The 15,303-nt window shown below is 36.1% G+C and overlaps 1 long non-coding RNA gene across 1 annotated transcript in view; it reads left to right on the top strand.

Annotated features, from left to right (window-relative positions):
* The window catches only part of LOC128313432 (uncharacterized), a 69,259-nt gene that overhangs the window by 48,214 nt on the left and 5,742 nt on the right, over positions 1-15,303 (top strand). The window lies entirely within an intron of this gene.

The following is a 15,303-nucleotide window of genomic DNA, read 5'->3' as shown; positions in this document are numbered from 1 at the left end:
AAGCCATCCTCACAAGTGAGGTGATACCTCATTGGAGTTTTGATTTGCATTTCCCTGGTGATGAGTGATGTTGAGCATATTTTCATGTGTCTGTTGGCCATCTGTATGTCTTTGGAAAAATGTCTATAAGATCTCCTCCCCATTTTTAAAATGATACTGTGTTTATGCTATTGAGCTGTATGAGTTCTTTATATATTTTGAATATATTCACCCCTTGACAGATATGATTTGCAAAAATTTTCTCCCTTTCAAGTTTTAAGATTTCATTTTGTTGATGGTTTCCTTTGCTATGTAGAAACTTTTCAGTTGAATGTAATCCCATTTGATTTTTGCTTTTGTTGCCTTTGCTTTTGCTTTTGTTGCCAAGACCAATGTCAAGGAGCTAACTGCCTATGTTTTCTTCTAGGAGTTTTATGGTTTTCAGGTGTTGCATTCAAGTTTTTAATCCATTTTGAGTTAATTTGTGGTATAAGACTGTGGTCCAGTTCCATTCTTTCACATGTGGCTGTCCAGTTTTCCCTGTACTATTTGTTGAAGAGACCCTTTCCCTTTCCCCACCGTATGTTCTTGGCTCCTTTGTCATAAATTAATTAACCATATATGCATGGGTTTATTCCTGGACTCTCTATTGTGTTCCACTGATCTATGTGTCTGTTTTTAAGCCAATACCGTAGTGTTTTATTAATAATTTTAAAGTATAAACCTCATTGATAATTACAAGGAGGGGTACCTGGGTGGCTCATTCACTTAAGTGTCTGACTTCGGCTCAGATCATGATCTCATGGTTTGTGAGTTTGAGCCCCGTGTTGGGCTCTGTGCTGACAGCTCAGAGCCTGGAGCCTGCTTTAGATTCTGTGTCTTCCTCTTTCTCTGACCCTTCCCCTGCTTGCACTCGGTCTGTCGCTCTCAAAAATAAACAAACATTAAAAAAAAATCTTTTTAACTAATCAGAAAATAAAACAAATATTTTAACTTAAATTTGGTTATTACATTTTATTAAGGTTTTCCCAGGCAATACATGCATACCAGTGTGTTTCTATATGGAATGGCAAAGTTGTAGAACTTTTCTAGGAAGCTACTTGACAATGACTTCATCCAGGAGTCCTACCCATGGAAGTAAATCCTAAACAAATAATCAGTTTATCATGCAAAAGGAAAAAATTGGAAACAGTATAAAAATGACCCAGACTAGAAAAATAATTAAATGTCTTATGGTAGATTCATTAGGTATAATATTATGTAGCTATTAAAGTCATGCTTTCAAAAAAATTTTCATGATGTAAACATTATTTTAGTATAACATTAGGTTAAAAAGCAAGATACAAAATTATACAATAGAATTTTAATTTTGTACAAAATGAAAATAAGTTAAATATTAATGATTTTTTTCTAAATAGTGGAATGAGGGAGATCTAATTGTTTTTCTTTTAATTTTCTATGTTTATTATAATAAACATTTATTGCTTCCATAAGGAGGATTTAAAACGCATTTTTTAAGTGAAATAGTATGAGGGGAATTCATGAAAATTTGTTTTGTTTCTTTACTACCAGCACAAAAATAGGGCTATTTCTTATAGAATTGATCAATTAAAAGTCATTTATTATCAATAATAGCCAAATTGTGGAAAGAGCCCAAATGTCCATCGACTGATGAATGGATAAAGATGTCACACACACACACACACACACACACACACTCACACAATATTACTCAGCCATAAAAAAAGAATGAAATCTTGCCATTTGCAGCAATGTGGGTGGAGCTAGAGGGTATTATGCTATGCAAAATAAGTCAATCAGAGAAAGACAAGTGCCATATGATTTAATTTATGTGTGGAATTTAAGAACCAAAGCAAAAAATCATAGGGAGAAAAAGCGGCAAACCAAGAAACAGATTCAACTATAGAGAACAAATTGATGGTTACCAGAGGGGGAGGGTGTGGCAATAGGTGACATAGGTGATGGGGATTAAGGAGTGCACTTGTGATGAGCACCGGATGATGTATGTAAGTGGTGAATCACTGTATTTTATACCTGAAATTAATATTATACTCTATGCTAACTGGAACTTAAATAAAAACTTGTAAAAAAAAAAAAAAGTCATTTATTGGGCTAACCACTGAGTTACATGCTAGTAGGGGCAAAATAAAGGAACATAGGTCACTTTCTCTGGCCTCAATTAGCTTAAAAACCCAAATGAAGAATTTCTCTGGAGTCTCTACTTTGTACATGAGAGATGGGAACTAAATAATCCCCCAGAATCCCCCCAAAATCAATTTTTCACTGCTGTTACTGCTGTGGGACACTTGCTTCTGTATTGTATACCTTGGAATTCTGATCTTAATCACTGCTCCCCCACCACTGTTCTGCTGTCTTTGTTCCCTCCTCCTTTCCCTGTTGTTTGACATCCATTCTCTCCAGACTCCTCTCAAGCCACACTTTTCCCAAATACATATATAGCTCCCCATGACTCCCACTGTGTGCCTGCGAATGTAAAACAACACATGTCCACATTTATCACATTGGTTGACAGTGCTTGTTTTTACATTTCCTTTTGCCAAGAATGGTGAAGGGTCTGAGATTTTCCTGTACTTGCACATTAAGAGGTTAACCTATCACTGTTTCATAAATGCTGACAGAAGGCATAAGACTACTGGGTCAGAGACAAAAAAAAAACTGTATTACTCATGGCATATCAAGCAGTATTAGCTTCACAATTCCACCTGTTCCTCTTGTCCCCAAAGTCATAAAGGGTAACACACAGGGGTGCAGGTAGATGCTGTGCACACAGATTTGCTTCAAAGCTGAGGACCCTGAGTTTAGGGAATCTGAATCTTTTATAATGGACTACAAGAGAAACTGCCCAAACTTTGCCCTGGTGGGAGACATTATATTTGACAGTACACAAACCTGCTCTTTGCTCTACAAGAGGGATACAATCTGTATCTTCTAAGGCTCTTTCACTAAATAAATATCCTCATAAAACTAGCCTGGAACAAAAGCTATCAGTGCACCTGCCACAAGACCAGGAGAAACATGGGAGATTATGGAGAATTGTCTCCAGCATCTTTTCCAACGTTTTGGGTAACACTTACAGAGAAGTTGCAAGAATAGTGCAAGGAACTCTCTTATACCCCTGTGGTTGCTGATTACATTTTGCCTCTCTTTCCCACCCCCCCTTCCTTTTTTTCCTGTGTATATCTAATTTTCAGAGCAACTTGAGAATAAGTTGGAAACATGTCACATGATAGATGTGTGTCCCAATGTTGATGATATCAAATATGATCACTTGATTAGATGGTGTCTGCTCAGTTTCTCCACTGTAAAGTTACTACCTTTCCATTTATGATTAGTAATTTTGGGGAGAAATACTTTGAGATTATGTAAATATGCTGTTTCCCATAAAAAAATTGCCTACTGGTTTTAGCATCCACAGGTTACCTAACACCATCATATCTTCTATGTACATCAGTTGCCTTGCTACTACAAGGAGCTTTCTGTTCTGCATTTTTTTATTTATTTACATCAACTATGGACTCGGAATTCTATTTTATTGAACAGTTATAACCTATCACTGTCATTATTTACTATGATGCTCCAATTGTCTGAGATTTGGACAGTAGGAGCTCCTTCAGACACTCTCTGGTGCAACAAGAGCTAGGCTCATCTTGTGCTTTCCCTATTTCAACCCTGGAATTAATCTTTTCCCCAGTGGTTCCTTTCAGTGGGAAATACTTTGAAACTAAGATCTTCACTCTCGATGTGTTCATTTCTACTGGTGTGATATTATTTCTAGGCTCTGACAGGAAGCAGACACACACGCACACACACAATCATGAGTTCATATTGATATCCAATTCCAAATTCCAAACCAACACTGCAGGATACATCCTTTGTTTTCCTTTGAGACATAATTGACATATAACATGGTATTCATTTTATGTACAATATAATGATTTGATTATATGTGGGGAAATTATTACCAAAATTAGCATTGTTAACATCTGTCACCACATAGTTACAAGGTTTTTTTTTTCTTAAGATAACTTTTAAAATCTACTCTTAGCAACTTTCAAATATAGAATATAGTTTTAACGATAGTGACCATGCTGTACATACATCCACAGCACTTAGTTATAACTGGAATAAATCAAAACTTACAACCTTTTGGCCTCTCTTTTACCCCTCACCCTCTGCTGCCTCTGTAACCACCAATCTGTTCTCTGTATTTAAGAGGTGTTTTTTTTTTCTTTTTAACATCTTTTCCATACTAACTCTATTCTCTATAGTGAGAAGGCTGGATCTCATTATCCTGAATATTTTTACTTATTTGCAATAAGCAGAATAAAGCTTCAGAATTGCTAACTGGTACCACTGTGAAAAGCAAGCCTACTAGAGTTCAAGATTGTTTCTCCTGTAAGGTCAAATTTACAAATAAAGTGAAATGCACAGATCTTAAGTGTACAAGTATACAAATTTGTGAATTTGACAAATACATACATCAATAAGATCTAGATTATTTCCGTCACCTTGGAAGTTCTGTTGTGTTTCTTCTCAATCCATCCTACACTCTTTCAGCTACTACTTTCTGATTTTTTCACCATTGATTACTTGTGCCTGCTCTAGAGTTTCATATAAGTAGAAACCTACAGTATGTACTCTTTTGTGTCAGGATTACTATACCCAGCATAATGCCTAAAAGATTCCTCCATGTTTTTGTATGTTATCAGTAGTTCCATCTTATTGCTGAGTATTCTTCTATTGCACGAATATACCAAAGTTCTAAAAATCCATTCTCCAATTGATGGATACTTGTACTGGTTACAGTTTTCTATTATGAATAAAACTGCTTTTTATGGACCTACAGTTTCATTTCTCTTGGGTAAATACCTAGATGTGGAATGCTCAAAATCATAGGATATATATATAACTTCAAATTTGTAAGAAACTACAAACTGTTTTCCAGGATGGTTTTACAATTTTATGCTTCTATCAACAATGTATGAGCATTCCATTTGCTCGAAATCCTTGCCAAAGTTTTGTGTCATCAGTGTTCATAATTTTAGCCATCCTAGTAGGCATGTAGAGACAGCTATCTCCCTGTGACTTTTATTTGTGTTTCCCTGATAAATATTATGTTGAACATTTTATATGTTTAGCCATCTGGATATCTTCCATTGGAAAGTGTCCATTCAAACCTTTTATCAATGACTTTGTAAAACTGAAGTATAGCTGATACAGTGTTAAAAGGTTTCAGGTGTACAACATAATGACAATTCTATACATTATGCTATGCTCACCACAAGTATAGCTACCATCCGTCACCATACAGTGCTGTTACAATACCTTTGACTATATTTCCTATGCTACCTTTCATCCTGGCGATGTATTCATTCCATAACTGGAAGCCTATATCTCCCATTCCTCTTCACCCATTTTGCCCATGCCCCCATCCCTTCCCTTCTGGCAACCACCAGTTCATGCATGTATTTATGGGTCTGTTTCTGCTTTTGTTTGGTCTTTTTTTTTTTTCCATATTCCGTATATAAGCACAATGGCACTTGACTTTCTCTTATTTCACTTAGCATAATACCCTCCAGCTCCATCCATGTTGTTGGCAAATGGCAAGATCTCATTCTTTTTTTATGTCTAATATTCCATTCACCTATTGATGGACACTTGGATTGCCTCCGTTTCTTGGCTATTGTAAATAATGCCGCAAATGAACATAGGGTGCATGTGTCTTTTCAGATTACTGTTTTTGTTTTGGGAGATACATAGTAGAGGAATTACTGGATCATATATTTCTATTTTTAATTTTTTGAGAAACATCTGTACGGTTTTCCACAGTGGCTGTACCAAATTACATTCCCACTAACAGTGCACAAGTGTCCTCCCCAACACTTGTTATTTCTTGTCTTTGATACTAGCCATTTTGACAGGTGTAAGGAGATATCTCCTTGTGATTTTGATTTGCATTTCCCAGATGATTAGTGATGTTGAGCATCTTTTTGTGTGTCTGGCCCTCTGCATGTGGTCTTTAGAAAAATGTCTGTTCTGGTCCTCTGCCCATTTTTAATTATTTGGATTTTCTTGGTGTTGTAGGAGTTAAGTATCAGATACATTATTTGCAAATATCTTCTATTCAGTAGGTTGCCTTTTTGTTTTGTTGATGGTATTCTTCACTGTACAAAAGGTTTTTATTTTGATACAGTCCCAATAGTTTATTTTTGCTTGAGGAGATATAGCTACGAAAATGTTGCTAAAACTGATGTCAAAGAAATTACTGCCTATGTTTTCTTCTAGGAGTTTTATGGTTTCAGGTCTCAGGTCTCTTTAATCCATTTGAGTTCATTTTTGTGTGTGATATAACAAAGTTTTCAGTTTCTTATGCAGGTAGCTGTACAGTTTTTCTAGCACCATTTATTGAAAAGACTGTCTTTCCCCCATTATATATTCTTGCCTCTTTTGTCATAGATTGACCATAAAGCATGGGTTTATTCCTGGGCTGTTATTCTGTTCCTTTGACCTATGTTTCTGTTTTTGTACCAGTACCATACTTACTATAGCCGTGTAGCATCTGTTGAAATCTGGGTTTATGATACCTCCAGCCTTGTTCTTCTTCCTCAATATTGTTTTGACTATTACAGGGTTTTCTGTGGTTCCATGAAAGTTTTAGGATTATTTGTTCTAGTTCTGTGAAAAATACTATTGGTATTTTGATAGGGATTGCACTTAATCTGTAGATTACTTTGGGTAGTATGGACATTTTAATAATATTATTTTTTCCAGTCTATGAGCATGGTATGTCTCTCCATTTGCGTGATCTTCAATTTTTTTCATCAGTGTTTTATAGTTTTCTGAATACAGGTCTTTCACCTTGGTTAAGTTTATTCCTAGATATTTTATTCTTTTTCATGTAGTAAATGGGATATTTTATTTCTCTTTCTGCTACTTCATTATTAGTGTATAGAAATGCCACAGATTTCTGTATATTAATTTTGTATCCTGGGGCACCTGGGTGGCTCAGTCGGTTGTGTTGGACTCTTGATTTCGGCTTAGGTCATGATCTCATGGTTTGTGAGTTCGAGCCCCTCATCAGGCTCTGCACTATTAGTGCACATTTGGGATTCTCTGTCTCCCTCTCTCTCTGTCCCTCCCCTGCTCACTCACTCACTCTCTCTCAAAATATAAATTAAATAAACATTTAAAACATTGTGTATGCTGCAACTTCACTGAATCATTTATTCTCAGTTTTTTTGTGAAGTCTTTAGGGTCATTCAGATCTTTTTAAAAAATGGCTTTATTGAAATACAATTCACATACCATACAATGCATCTATTTAAAGTTTATAATTCAGTGGCTTTTAGGATATTCAGAGTTGTGCATTCAGCACAATTTTAGAACATTTTCTTCACTCCAAAACCCAAAAAACAAAAAACCTTACTCCCTAACCATGTACCCCCCACAATCCCTCTATCTCCCCCAGCCCTAGGCAGACACTAATCTATTTTTTGGCTCTAGTTTCATTCTTTTACATGTGAATATCCAATTTTCTTACCTTTATTGAAGAGACTATCTTTTCTCTATTGAGTATTCTAGTCTCCCTTGTCAATATTGACTATATATATATATATATATATGGATTTATTTCTGGACTCTTGATTCTGTTTCATTGGTCTATGTGTTTTTATGCCAATACCATACTTTTTATTACTATAACTTTATAATATAGGTTAAATCAGGAAAGGTGATACCTCTCACTTGGGTCTTCTTTCTCATGATTGCTTTGGCTATCACGGTCTTTTGTGGTTCCATGTAAACTTGAGGATTGCTTTTCATGTACTTCTGTAAAAAATGCCCTTGGGATGTTGATAGGAATTGCGTTGTGCCTATAAATGACTTTGGGTAGGATGGATATTTTAACAATATTAAGTCTTCCAACCTATGGACATGGAATACCTTTCCATTTCTGTCATCTTTTTCTTTCACCAGTGTTTTATAGACATCTTCAATGTAGACCTCTTTCACATTATTGATTAAATTTATCCCTATGCATTTTATTTTTGATGCTATTGTAAATAGAATTTTCCTTTTTCAGATGATTTTTTAGTGTATAAAAATGCTTCTGATTTTGTATGTTTTGTACACTGAAACTTTACTCAATTCATTGATTAGGTCTAAGAGGTTCTTTGTGGGGTTTTGAGGGGTGGGTAGAGTTTTGTTTTAGTCCTTAGGATTTTCTCTATATAAAATCATGTCATCTGCAAATAGAGACAATTTTACTTCTTCCGATTCAGATGCTCTTTATTTCTTTTTCCTGGCAAATCACTCTGGCTATGACTTCCAGTACTATGTTGAATAGGGGTGGTGAGAGTGGGCCCCCCTTGTCTTTTTCCTGACGGTAGAGAAAAAGCTTTCAAACATTCACCATTGCTGTTAGAAATGGCCTGACTGTGTTGAGGTACAATCTTTCTATACCTAATTTATTGAGAGGTTTTTTTTTTTAAATCATGAATGGATATTTAATTTTGTCAAATGTTTTTTCTATGTCTATTGGATAGTCATAGTATTTTTCTCTTTCATTCTATTAATCTGCTGTATCATATTGACTTTGCATATGTTGAACCAGCCTTGCATCCCAGGGATGAATCCCACTTGTTGATGGTGAATGATCCCTTGACTATGCAGCTAAATTTGGTTTGCTAGTATTGAGAATTTTTGCATCCATATTCATTAGGGATATTGACCTATAATTTTCTTGTAGTGTCCTTTTCTGGCTTTGGTATCATGGTAATACCTCATAAAATGAGTTGAGGAGTGTTCCCTCCTCTTTGATTTTTTTGGAAGAGTTTGGGAAGGATTGGTATTTCTTCTTTAAATGCTTGGTAAAATGCACTAGTAAAACCGTCTGATCCTGGGCTTTTCTTTATTGGGAGATTTTTTTTATTGAATCTCCTTAATAGTAATTGGTCCATTCATAATTTCTATTTACTTCTGATTTGGTCTTAGTAGGTTGTACATTACTAAGAATTTTTCCATTTCTCCTAGGTTGTTTAGTTTATTTAAATATAGTCATTGATAGTGGCCTCTTATGGTCCTTTGCATTTCTGTAGGATTAGTTGCATTTATGATTTGTTGATTTGAGTCCTCTTTTTCCCTTGATTAGTCTAGCTAAAGGTTTGTCAATTTTGTCTTTTCAAAAACAACAACTTAATGTTTTTCTATTGCTTTCCAGTTTCACTTATTTATCCTCTAATCTTTATTATTTCCTTCCTTCTGCTACCTTTGGGTTCAGTTCTTCTTTTTCTAGTTCCTAAAGGCATAGATTGAGATCTTGTTTCTTTATCTTCATGTTTATTACTACAGAATTCTCTCTTAGAACTGCTTTTGTTGTATCCCATAAGTTTTGGTATGGTGTGTTTCCATTTTCATTTGTCTCCTTCATTTTCCCTTTAATTTCTTTGATCCATTGGTTGCTCAGGAGGGTATTAACTTCCATGTATTTGTGAGTTTTCCAGCTTTCCTGTTACTGATTTCTAGTTTCATACCATGTGGTCAGAGAAGATACTTGATATGATTTCAGTCTTCTTGATTGTGCTAAGACTGTTTTTGTGGCCTAACATATGGTTTATCATAGGAAATGTTTCATATGTACTTGAGAAGAATATGTATTCTGCTAATACAGACATAATGTTCCGTATATCTTTGTTAGGTCCATTTGGTCAATAGTATTATTCAAATCTGTCTCATTTTTTTGTGTGTGAATATCTACCCATTGCTGTGAGTGAAATATTAGGGTCCCTGACTATTCTTATATTGCTATTTATTTCTCCTTTTAGCTCTGCTATTTTTTGCTTTGTATATTTAGGTACTCTGATATTGACTGCATAAAGATTTACAATTGTTATATCTTTTTGTTGGATTCATCCTTTTATCATTGTATAATGACCTTGTCTCTTTTTAGTATTTTTAAAGTCTATTTTGTCTAAGTATAGCTACCCCTGACTTTTTCTGGGTTACCATTTGTTTGAAATATCTTTTTCCATTCCTTCACTCTCAGTCTATGTGTATCTTCAAGTCTAAAGTGAGTCCTGTAGGCAGCTTTCATTGGATCTTATTTTTTTAATCCATTCAGCCATGCTGTGTTTTTTTAATTGGAGAATTTAATCTATTTACATTTAAAGTAATTATTAATAGGTCAGGACTTACTGTTACCAATTTGTTGTTTTCTGGTTTTATAGCTCTATTTTTTCTTGTTTCAGTTGTCTTTTTTAATTTTTATTTTTTGTATTTTGATGCCTTTTGTTATAAGTTTTGACCTCTCTTATTATGTTCTTTTGTATAATTACTATAGGTTTTTTTCTTGTTACTATGAGGCTTACATAAAATATCTTAAAATTGTAATGCCCTATTTTAAAGTGATAACTTCAATAGCAAGCCTAAACATTATACTTTTACTTCTCCCCCTCACATTTTAGCTTATTGATACAGTTTACAAATTTTTTATATTGTGTAACTAGTAACAGATTATTGCAGTAATGGTTATTTTTACATTTATTTAACTTTTATTTTTTTAATGTTTATTTTTGAGAGAGTGGGGGGAGGGGCAGAGAGAATCCCAAGCAGGCTCCTTGATGACAGCGCAGAGTATGACTCTGGGTTCAAACTCACAAACCATGAGATCATGACTTGAACCAAAATCAAGCGTCAGACACTTAACCTACCAAGAACCCCTTGTTGTTTTTTGTTTTGTTTAAATATTTATTTTAGAGAGACAGCACAAGTGGGGGAGGGGCTGAGAGAGACACAGAATAGGAAGCAGGCTTCAGGTTCCGAGCTGTCAGCACAGACCCTGATGCGGGGCTCGAACTCACAAACTCTGAAATCATGACCTGAGAAGTTGGATGTTTAATCAACTGAGACACCCAGGTGTCCCACCTGTTTAACTTTTAAACCAGAGTTACAAGCTAATTACACACTACTGTTACAATACAGAATCTAACTTTGTATGTATGTATATACATACACACACACACACACACACACACACACACACCATTACCAGTGAGTTTAAATACTTTGTTTTTATAATGTTAATTAGCATCCTTTTACTTCCACTCAGAGAACTTTAGCACTTCTGATAAGGCTGTTCTAGTGATTATGAACTCCCTCAGCTTTTGTTTGGGGAGTCTTTCTCTTTCCTTTCCAAAGGACAGTGTTTCTGGGTATAGAATTCTTGGTTGACAGGTTTTTTTTTCTTTCAATATTTTGAACATATCATCCCATTCTCATCTGAGCTAAAATGTTTGTCAAGAAATCTGCCAAGAAACTTACGAGGGTGCCCTTGCATGTAACTTCTCTTTTCTCTTGCTGCTTTCAAAATTCTGTCTTTGACGTTTGACCATTTAATGTATCTTCTTGTGCCCTACTCAGGCTCAACCTATTTGGAGTCCTTTGGGCCTCACAAATCTTGACGTCCATTTCTCTCTCCAGGTTTGGGAAGTTTTCATCCATTATTCCTTTAAATATACTACTTTCTGTCCCTTTCTCTTTCTCTTCTTTTCCTGGCATTCCCATAATGTGGATATTGTTTCTTTTGTATCCCAGAAGTCCTGTAAGATTTCTTCATTCTTTTTCACTTTCTTTTTGCTCTCTGACTGGATATTATCACATTTTCTGTGTTCTAGGTCACTGATTCTTTCTTCTGCATGGTTGAGTCCAGTTTTAAAGCTCTCTATTGAATTCTTCAGTACAGTCATTGTTTTGTTTTGTTTTGTTTTCCCCAGTTCTATAATTTCTATTTGGGTGTGTTTTGATGGTTTTTATTTCTTTGAACTCTTTGCTCATGCATCATTTATCTAATTTTGTTTAGTTGTCTGATCAGTAGAGAACACATTTCCAAATGAGGAACAGTATTATGGCAATAAAATTTTATAATTTGGTAAAAATCAAATGCATGGTCACCTTAATATATTTTTTTACTTAATTTTTAACAGAATCAATAAATGATATGACTCCTTCTTTTGGATCCTAAGTAGGTAGTATTTTTCCGGTGATGAATTCTTTTTTGGGGATGTTTAAAAGTGAACAGAAATAGCAAAAAGAAAATATTCAAAAACACTGACAAAGCGAGAGCCTATTACTTTATGGCTATGCTATGAAACATGCTTGATAAGCTGCACCCATAAGAATTGCCAGTTGTATGAGTGTGTGTGTTTCATATACTGAAACTTGCCACATAAGAAAATGGGGGGATGGGCATGTCCAACTTGTAGCTTTTTGAAAACTAGCAGATTGACCAAGATGTTCAAGAAATGGTGTCTTTAAACATGAAGGCATAAAAAAAAAGAGGTTAGAGTGGGAGAGAGCCAAAGCATAAGAGACTGTTAAAAACTGAGAACAAACTGAGGGTTGATGGGGGTTGGGAGGGTGGGTGATGGGTATTGAGGAGGGCACCTTTTGGGATGAGCACTGGGTGTTGTATGGAAACCAATTTGACAATAAATTTCATATATTGAAAAAAACAAACAAACAAACAAACAAAACAAAAAAATAAACACGAAGGCATGAACATAAATAGGAACTAGGGAGGGAGATCCCAGTTTAGGAAACAGCGGGTCTAGGTCTGAATCCTGGCTCCCCTATCAGCCAATTATAACTCCTCTGAGCTTCACTTTCCTCATTATAAAGTAGTGGAATGCATCCCTAAGTAACAAGGTTGTTGTGATGATTAAATTAGATTAAATGTGGGCAACTAGCTACCTCTGTTGGTGAAGCATGTGACTCTTGATCTCAGGGTTGTAAGTTCGAGCCCTGTGTTGGGTGTAGAGATTACTTAAAAACAAAAACTTTTTTAAAAATGAGATTAAATGTTAGTGGCTTGTGGTTAGGAATCAGGCCTGCCCTCATTTTCAGTCAACAGTGGGAGGTTGGGGGGGGGGTGTCTTTTCTTTCCTGCCTCCATCCACTTTTAACGGGGTATTGTGGTCTCAAAGAGCATGAGTTTTGGTGTCATTTGGACTCTAGCTAAGAATCCTGGCTTTGCTACTTAAAAATTTGTGATCTCAGGGGCCCCTGGGTGGCTCAGTTGGTTAAGTATCTGACTTCAGCTCAGGTCATGATCTCACAGTCCATGAGTTAGAGCCCCACATCAGCTGTGTGCTGACAGCGCAGAGCCTGGAGCCTGCTTCAGATTCTGTGTCCCCACCGCCACCTTCTCATGCTCGCGCACTCTCTCTCTCTCTCTCTCTCTCTCAAAAATAAATATTAAAAAAAAATTAAAAAGTATTCTGCTAAACAAAACAAAACTTGTGATCTCAGGCAAGTTATTTAATGTCCCTGGGTCTCAGGGACAAGGACACATACCACATTAGGTTAATGTGCAGATTAAATCACATGGTTTATATTTAGCTCTTACCACAGCAAATGATAGGAGATATTCAATACATGCTCTTTTGCTACACTATGTGTCCCTTAAGTGAATGGCCTCACATGCTATAGGTAAATGGGGAATTGGTATAACATGAAGTCATGTTAGTTCTTATGTAACTTTTTTCTAGCCTCTTAATGTTTGAAGCAACCAGAGGTAAGCCTTCCACAGTACCTGCCTCTTTAATAAGAGGAAACTTAACATTCTATGAAGGCCTTTAGGAAAAGTTGAGAATACATAGAGCTGCTCTCTTTACCTGCAGAAAAGGACTGACTGATTTTAAGAATCCCCATGTTACCCTCATAGCAAGCTTTCTGGAGAAAATGAGGATACAAATGAAGCTGGGAAGATATTTCCTAACTTTCAACCAGGATAGATTAGTGAACATCACTCCTTAAATCCAATGCCTAATTGTGATTCAACTGGTCCCTATTACAAATGAATGTCTTCCAGGTGTGTATGTGTGTGTGTGTGTGTGTGTTAAGTAGGCTTCATGCCTAGTGCAGGGCTTAAATCCACAACTCTAAGACCTGAGCTGAGATCAAGAGTAGGATGCTTAACCAACTGAGCCACCCAGGTGCTCCTGTCCTCCAGGACTTTTATCTCAAAAGCACCACCAGTAGCCCCCAGTTCAAGGTCAGGACGCAATGTGCAGGTGACTGTGCAAGTTGAGGTTTAGCGGAGCTCACATTTTATTAGTTTTGACAGGTTTTGCTAGCCCTCTAGTTACAAAGTTGTATAGGTTTTGAGTGGTCTGCCCCAACCTAATTTTGTCCACACCAGCCCACTTTGTAGACTATGGGAGCTTTCTCAGGAACGAATAGATGGTGTGACAGCAGAGACCTTTGTGTCCCTTTCCCTCCAGTGTTTCTTAGGCACGATGTAAAAAAATCTAAGCAAGGTAAGTGTAATAATGAAAACAATGGCTCACATTTACCATGTGCTTTGTACAAATGAGCGAACTCTCCTCTAATTCTCACAACAACCCTGTGAACTAGGGGCTCCATAGGACACCCATTCACTAACTACAGAAACTAAGACTTACAAGTTAACATGAGTAAGCGGAGATTAAGTAACTTGCCCAGGTCACCCAGTTGGAAGGTGGTAGAGACTTAAAGCGTGTCTTTTTTCTATGCATTTAAACACATTGTATTGTCTTTGTCAGTTTGTTTTAACATAAATGAGAATTACAGTTACATTGTTTCTTTAATTTACAGGCATTGCCCTATTAGAAAGCCTAAGTAAAGGAAAGCTGTTGATAATTCACAGCTATTTACACTTCACAAGACTCGTGTTTCATTCCAAGAAATCAGGCTCATCAATTATTTGCATTTGGTAACATGTTAATTATACAAATAATTAGCCGTGAGACTAGACATGAACATGAAAGTATAATGAATAGTTTTACTAATTGCTCTTTTCTGTTATGGACAGTTCCTGATCTGAAGTATTAAATGGCTCCCATGTTTGGCTTGCTAGATTCTCTTTTCACTTCATGGAAAAGCCCAATTCAGGGATGACAATTAGATTTTCTCTGTCATGCTAGCCCTAACCCAGTGATTACGACTGTTGAGAAGCATTCTAGGAGACTATCTGGGCCCCAGGGGAACTCATATGGTGATTGATGGGTCTTTTTGCCACAGGTGAGTGTGGCTTGGCAGCAGATGAGCCAGATTTTTGCCATCTCTGGCCTGCTGAGAAATTTGTTTTAACTGCACCCCATAATAGTCCTACAAATGTGCTGTATTCTGGGGTGGAGACACAAAAAAGAATCAGATATGGATACTGTGTTCTAAAAAGAAAAGCATAAGTGGTCATACATAAATCTAAAGTGCTAAGTGCTCTAAAAGTAATAGATAGTGTGACATAAG

The sequence above is a fragment of the Acinonyx jubatus genome, chromosome E1 (assembly GCF_027475565.1).
Source record: "Acinonyx jubatus isolate Ajub_Pintada_27869175 chromosome E1, VMU_Ajub_asm_v1.0, whole genome shotgun sequence".
In the NCBI taxonomy this organism is placed as follows: domain Eukaryota; kingdom Metazoa; phylum Chordata; class Mammalia; order Carnivora; family Felidae; genus Acinonyx; species Acinonyx jubatus.
The sequence above is the reverse complement of the archived record's forward strand: the minus strand, read 5'-3'. Positions and strand labels throughout refer to the sequence as shown.